Raw genomic sequence first — 8,166 nt, forward strand, 5'->3', positions numbered from 1 at the left:
TGAAAGAGACTTTACTATTATCATTACTTTATAAAATTTAGTTCTTGAATTTCTTTCCATTTATTTATACCTATACCATTTATACATTCTGTTTCTTTTTGGCCTGCAACTTCAATCTCATAATCCAAATTCTCTCTGTAAAGTCCGTGTCTAAAATAGTATCCCCTGCAGTTCTCTTGATTAAATGGCTTATTTCTAACAGTACACAAAAGGAACTCTGATTTAAAAAAAAAAAAAAATGGCCTGCATACCTTTTGTTCGTTCCAGAATAAATTCTTTTCCGTTCATCATTTGTTTTATTCTCAAAAGAATTTCAAGCTCCCTTGCCTGAATATCCATCCTTGCTTTTAACAGTTTTTATAATACATTTCGCTTGACGAGAATCTGAAACTCAAACTTCTCTGGGATGCCATAAATATTCTATTTCTATAAAATTTATATTCAAATAGCTGCTTCTTTATTATGTCATTCATGTAAGTAGTATTCTCAGTGAGAGAGATGACAAACAAATAATTACACGGATGCAGGCTTCATCCAAAGAATGCGAAGATCATGAATTTTACTAATAACATAGTCTCTTTCATGCCAGTAACAAGGTCTTTAAAAAAAAACTACTTAGTATAGTATTGTTCTAGATACAGTTATTATAAGGTTTGAAGCCCCATTTTGTAGGGGGAGAAAAATCTTATGAATGAATACTAAGGCTGCCTGCCACACGGGAGTCTTAAAAAATAAGTATAAAAAAATAAATTGGATATCACCAGAAAAATTTACCATAACAGCAGGGACTTGCCCACATCAAATTTCCTCCAGTTGTTTCTGAAAGCACCACAGAGCTTTGTCATATATGCTCCACAACAGACCCCACATGTGGTTATTCTGGCCTAAACTAAACTCCTGGTGAAGTCACCCTTTCCCTTTCTCTTCTGGTAGGAGCTCTGAGATCAACATTTGGCAGAAGAAGCTACACTATGGAAAATGGCCATTGCTAACGCTTAACCAGCCTAGGTGACAGACCCTTCCCTTAACTAAGGGATGCAGCTAAGTTCAGACTGCAGCAGATGATGAAAGTATACTGTCTTTTCTTTGATGCGTGGCCCCCAATTGAAGGGTGTCTTACAAATGCTACTAGAGGTGGTTACTCTTACAGTTTAGTGTCAACCTGTTTTCAGGGTCCATTTGGGTGCTCCCAGCCAAAGTGAATAGAGTCAGGGTCAAATTATTCTAACCCCAGGAATGCTCTGAACATAACTGTGCCTAGGAGTATAGGTCATTTAAGACAAGTTAAGAAAGAATGATTTTGACCCTCTTCAAGTCTAAGGTCCTATGATTGGCTCCTCTTGCTCAAGAATAACTAAAGAAGAAATGTCTCCTTCACAGGAAAGTCCTGCCCTTGACCACAGGAGGGTGGCCTTGCATCATGACCCCATCAGCACAATGACACCAAACATAATAATGCAGTGTCACTCCAGATCTGTGCATCGCATGCAAAAACAAAACTAACCCCCACAAACTACTTAAGGAAGAGCCTATGCAGCTTCACAAGTTCACGCAAGAGTTTTGTCAGCAGCCGGCTCTCCATTCATAATCTTAGAAACCCTCCAAAAAATTCACAAAGCCAAGTCTCAGAGGCATGGCCTGGGCTTGAGGACATGGTACATTTTGCATCTCCAGACAGAGCATTCTGCAACAATGTCCTCCCGCCTACAGATCCACCCACAGATGCTTGATTTACATTTGTATAACTCAATTATCCATTCAAGAGGGTTTCTGAGAAATAATAGTATGGCTCAGAAATAAGCTGAGCCTCTATTTTAGCAGAAATGTTTGCTACGTTTTAAAAAGTTTTTCCAGCTTCTACTGATCGAGGTTTCAAAAAGCATTAGAGTTGCATTGTCAACCAGTGTTCTCAATGACACAAGAAGCAGCGTGGTCAGTGGGGTATAGAGCCAGCTAGCTCCTCTGGATGTGGGAAAACTTGTGCTCTTGCCTTAGCCTTCGATTAACTGTTATTTAAATAATGACTTCATTAGTTATTAAAAAATGCAGTAAGACCTGACGATGTCTGGCAGTGAAGCAGAATGGCAGTTTAGTTGACCATGCAATGATACTAAAAGTTACCCAAAAAGAAAAGACACGGAAGTGTCCCTTTTAATAATTAAAATTCTTCTTCATTAGGTAGCTGGGTGGTCTGAACTCGCTCTGAAAGCTTCATAATTGGAAGGATAGATGGAATGGCGATACTTCAGCTGCCAGAAATTTACATCTGATAGATTGAGTGGTGGGAATGGGAATTTGTTTTTAGGGTAGATATCATCTTTTGCAAGGTGTCACTTTAATGAGCATTTCAAAGTCAAGAACCTAATCATTTCCCTTTGGATATCTCTGGGCATGGCTGGAGAAACCAGCTGCAAATGCTTTATGCTGAGACACTAAGTATTCTGTTTAATAATGTTAAAGACTGGGGCGCCTGGGTGGCTCAGCTGAGTAAGCGTCTGATGTCAGCTCAGGTCATGATCTTGCGGTTTGTGAGTTCAAGTCCCGGGTCGGGCTCTGTGTTGACAGCTCGGAGCCTGGAGCCTGCTTCAGATTCTGTGTCTCCCTCTCTCTCTGCCCCTCCCTTACTCACACTCTGTCTCTCTCTCTCTCTCTCTCTTTCTCTCAAAAACAAATAAACATTAAAAAAATTAAAAATATCAATAATAATGTTAAAGACTGTGCTGTGGAAAGTAGCACGTCTCTAATGAAGGATGTTTTAACTCCAAATTGAATGTCAGTTCCATAGCCTAAGAAGGAAAAAATGTTGGGGGAGCACAAAGCCTGGATGAGGAAGGCAAAAGGGGAGGGTAGGAGTCAAGGACAGGAATGCTGGGGGTATACCTGCTCTTCCTCAGCCTGGACCCTCTGCACTGGTGCTTGGAATGGCTAATTCTGTCTAATCATTTGGATTTCCATTCAAATGTGACCTCCATAAAGAGGACTTCTCAAACCCTCCTGTTCATGGCAGCCTCCAAGATGGCTTCTCATTGTCACAGCCTTCAAAGAAAGAAAGGAAGTAATTTTCAAGCACATCACTAAAGAAAAAAATTTACCACAGTTTATTTTTTCCCCTCTTTTGTGTGTAGGAGTATCATTTTTAATCAGTCATTCTTAGAAATTTATGGCTCCAAGCAAAATTTCAAGAAGGATTTCCCATATTGTTTGTTAGGTAAAAATACACATACTGAACTCTTCCTGCCATCTAAGTGTTATAAACATTGTAACCAAAGAAGCTAGCCACAACTACATCACCAGTTCTGTTTTCAGTTTGCTTGCCAGTGCATTTTTGTATTATCATGCATGCTATCTGTGAGGGGTAAGTGAGAGGATTCATTTTCAGAAATACCAAATAAAAGCTCTGCGGTCTAGTTAACAACGGGTTTACAACCTTCCCCTCCCCCACCCCGCCTCGCCCCGCCAAAAATGGAGTTCCAAACCCTTGGACACTTCACTTCCTGGTTCTGGTTCATCTTCCCCTCTCTATTTTCCCAGCTTATTTTCATGGGCTTTGCAATGGGCATGCGCCAAAGAACTGAAGTCTGTGTGTCACCTCAAGGAATGTACTTTTTGCCTTACATGGGCCTAGGCGACTTCCGGGTAAGGCTATAACCGCTGTAGTACTCAGCCAATGAGGATTAAGGGGAGGGACTTGCACAGTAGGAGATAAATTGTCTGCTGTGACTGCCCAGATCGTGCCTGTCCATCAGACACCCGCTCTTGCAAGAACATTGATTAAAGCCTCACTTCAGGTTGGGCCAACTCGTCCCTCCTTGGATTAGGTCGGTGGGCTTATTTCTCCCACTATCTAGAACCTTTGAGGAATTAGTGATGAATTCCACTTCGCTAAGTGTGCAGTTTAGGCACGAGCCAATATTAACTGCTATTTGTACAAAGCAACATACTAAACTCCTTTTGGAGGGGTTAGAGAAATCAGCATCTAAAGAGCTTTTAATGCAACTGGGAGGGGAGCAAGAAGGAAAGGAAGGGGGCAAAGACATCACTGTTTAATGTGCTTCTACAAAGTCCTGTGATGTGTACTTTGTGTTTTATACTGTTCAGAGATCCTGTTGTGGATGACAGAAGCTGATTCTGGCATATTCAAACAGAAAGGAAATTAATAGTTAACCTACTGACTCTAAGAAATATGGAGAACTGGATTTGGAAAATGGTAAGGAATCAAGGAAATGTAAGCAGAAGAGTCTTGGCTCAGAAATACTCTGATTAAGATTATGCTGCTAAAACCTCTTGCACTAGCACTGAGACTGCTGGACCCTACCCACTGGACGCTTACCACCACCCCAGGAAATAATCTTCGTCCCCTGCATAACTTTGTTCCTGTATTTCCCCAGATTCAAAGTTCCAGTTGGGCTTATGTTGGGACAAAGCTAGGTCATATGCTCACTCCTAGAAGCCAGGTAAGAAATGGAATGTATGTCCCATTTACCATAACAAGGGCAGGCGGAACTCTGCCCCCACCAAGACTGATTCATTTGTGAGTGAGGTTTGAAATGGAAAAAAAAGATTCAGATGCTGGGCACCCAACGAAATGGCAAGAACTCCCTGCTATCTACCACTTTGCTTTCTTAACACCCACATGCACCATTTGTCACTTATGTTAAAATAAACATCTACACATTAAAATAATCCTCCTGCCTAATAACACGGACCCATTATAGGGTAAAAAAATGTGCTCATCTTCCCAAAGGGAAATGGCCCAATGTCTCAATAGTTTCTGCAGTCAATTCCAAATTGAATATTTTATTCTTGGTGGTATTTTATTTCTCCTCTAGTGATGATATAATCTCCTCCCTAACAACACATACACAACAGTGTGGTAGGAAAGAAAGGGAGAAAATTACTTGAAATATATGGCAAAATAAAGAAGTAAATACAAGTAAAGGCAACAATAGTCCCATCTATAACTTTTCACAGGCTGTTTATAATACATGGTACGTGTGACTTTCCTCTTCACCATCTACTTCATTTTCCCTTTTCTTTCAGAGAGCATCTTATTTGGCCAGGGTTTGGCTTTGGGGGCCCTTCCAATATAACGATGTCGTTGTCTTCATTAATTTTTTGCAGCTTGGCAGATGTACAACTTAGGTTCCATCTATACTTTTTCTTGTCCCCATTACATAGTGACAACCTTACATGTCCCTGATAGCCAAAATCAGTGACTCCAACCAGTTCCCCTTCCCCTTGCCTATTTGCCTCTTTGTTCAATAGTACGTAGAACTCCAAGTAGCCAGGTATCGAGTCTCAGCTTTAGTTTTCATAGAACCATTGCAGTCCTGTGGGGGCACTGCTCACGTGGATTCTAAAATCTTGAATGCAACAGAGCCCAGGTATCAGTGGACACCCCCACTTCTACTCTTGGTTCCCAGACCTTTGTGTTTTGTCTAATTGGGAGCAAGTTTGCCTTAAAACACATGTCCGGGCAAAATTAATTTATCAAAAATGTTTTTAAGACATTTATACAGCTAAAATGACACTATTGTTTCTTAGGCTTTGAAATTCCTACATTTTGAAGAATTAAAATTTTGAAAGTAAATTCAATATTGCCTTTAGAAAGCTACTTGTTCAATTAATAACACAGGAAATAATAGATGCTGGCAAGGATGTGGAGAAAAGGGAACCTCCTTACACTGTTGGTGGGAATGCAAACTGGTGCAGCCACTCTGCAAAATAGCCTGGAAGTTCCTCAAAAAGTTAAAAATTGAACTACCCTACGATCCAGCAATTGCACTACTGTGTATTTACCCAAGGCTACAAAATACTGATTTGAAGAGGCATATGCATCCCTGTGTTCATAGCAACATTATCAACAATAGCCCAGCTACAGAAAGAGCCCGAATGTCCATCAACTGATTATTGGATAAAGAAAAGGTGGTATATACATACAATGGAATATTACTCAGCCATTAAAAAGAATGAAATTTTGCCATTGGCAATCATGTGGATGGAGCTAGAGTGTATTATGCTAAGCGAAATAAGTCAATCCGAGAAAGGAAAACACCATATGATTTCACTCATATGTGGAATTTAAGAAACAACACAGACAAACATAGGGGAAGGGAGAAAAAAATAAAGAATGGGAAGCAGACCCAAAGAGAGTCTTAACTACAGAGAACAAACTGAGGGTTGATAGAGGGAGGTGGATGGGGGATGGGCTAAATGGGTGACAGGTATTAAGGAGGGCACTTGTTGTGATGAGCACTGGGTGTTATACTTAAGGATGAGTCACTAAATCCTATATCTGAAACCAATTTTACCATATGTATTAACTAACTAGAATTTAAGTAAAAACTTGTGGCATACCTAGGATCCAGGAAACGAAACCGAGAGCGTTCCCACACCCCGGAGGTTCTCGGCAGCATGGAGCACCCACAGCCACAGAACTCCATAAATCATGGAAAAGCAAAATGGACAAATGAATGCTCCTCGCCCAGGAACAAATTTACCATCTGACTATCCCCCTCAATGTCCTTCAGCAGCACCCCGAGGACCTGCAGGACATACTGGCTACTCAATACAGGTCTCTCCTGGCCCTCAGGCTGGCTACTCAATTCCACCAGCTGGTTATTCAGGTGCTGGCCCAGTAGGGTTTCCTGTCCAACCCCAGCCTGTGTATAATCAACCAGGTGGACCTGCGAGGGTACCATGGATGCCAGCACCACACCTCCATCAGGCTGTCCACCCGGATTGGAGTGTTTAAGTCAGATAGATCAGATACTGGTTCATCAACAAATTGAGCTTCTGGAAGTCATAGCAGGTTTTGAAACTAATAACAAATATGAAATTAAGAACAGCTTTGGACAGAAGATTTACTCTGCAGCAGAGGATACAGACTGCTGTACCCGGAATTGCTGTGGGGTTTCTCGGCCTTTTACCATGAGGATTATTGACAATATGGGCCAAGAAGCTATAACTCTGGAGAGACCACTAAGGTGTGACAGCCGTTGTTGCCCTTGCTGCCTTCAGGAGATTGAAGTCCACGCTCCTCCTCGTGTACCTGTAGGTTATGTTACTCAGACCCGGCATCCATGCCTGCCAAGGTTTACAATTCAAAATGAGAGGAGAGAGGATGCACTAAAAGTTATTGGTCCATGTGTTGGGTGCAGCTGTTGTGCAGATGTTGACTTTGAGATTAAATTTCTGGATGAAGAAACTACAGTTGGCAAGATTTCCAAGCAGTGGACTGGTTTTGGAGAGAGGCATTTACAGATGCTGATAGCTTTGGTATCCAGCTCCCTTTAGACCTTGATGTGAAAATGAAAGCCGTAATGCTTGGTGTATGTTTCCTCATTGATTTCACGTTTTTTTGAAAGGAGTGGAAACAAAGAATAAAAAGAAGGAGTGTGGTAGGGGATTAATGAAAGCCTTCTCAGAAAGTGTGAAGTCTGTGTGCTTATTGGGACTATGTCAAGGAAAAACTAATTGGTTTTCTTTTCTTTATTGAAATGACTTCCGGCATTTGTGAATTCTACTGTGATACCTGGTATATGTGATGACTTTTCAAATTGTAGGGTTTATTTTCCATATCACTTACCTATAAATGTTTTTATGCATCTTGCTTTGTTTTATACATTTGCTTTTTCATTGTGTATTTTAGAGAAAGGACATGTTAAGTTTTACATTTAGTCATGAAATTTCCTGTGGCAAGTTGTTCTGAACTATAATCTGTTTTATTTTCAACTTTTACACCAAATTAAGTTCTTATTAATTTTAAAATATAAATGTGCATTTTATTAAACATAGTTCCGATTTATTTCACATCCTGTGGCCACTCCACATCCATTGTGGCAAAGATGTCATCATCTGCTCAGCAGCCCTGTCACGTCCTTGACTTTCACCATACTTGTGGCCAACTCAAATCCCTGTGTTTTGTCTTATGTTGTTGTTAATGTGGTATGTGAAAAAAATAACAATTATGTTATTTTGCAAATACTGTATATTCAAATAAGTTAAAAACGAATATAATTTGTTTCTTTTACAATTATGTTAAAATAATACTTAATATTCATATTACCAAAGAAAAATAAAACATGTATTTGTTTTCTGTTCAGCAATCACAGTATATTAAACTTCTTTTGTAAGCTAAATAAATAAATAAATTAAAACTTGACA

The 8,166-nt window shown here is 40.1% G+C and overlaps 1 pseudogene; it reads left to right on the forward strand.

The window, feature by feature from the left end:
• Nucleotides 1–6,177: 6,177 nt before the first annotated feature.
• LOC106982028 (phospholipid scramblase 1-like) lies at nt 6,178–7,955 on the forward strand (annotated as a pseudogene).
• Nucleotides 7,956–8,166: the final 211 nt, after the last annotated feature.

This window comes from Acinonyx jubatus, chromosome B2 (assembly GCF_027475565.1).
Source record: "Acinonyx jubatus isolate Ajub_Pintada_27869175 chromosome B2, VMU_Ajub_asm_v1.0, whole genome shotgun sequence".
NCBI classification, from domain to species: Eukaryota; Metazoa; Chordata; class Mammalia; order Carnivora; family Felidae; genus Acinonyx; species Acinonyx jubatus.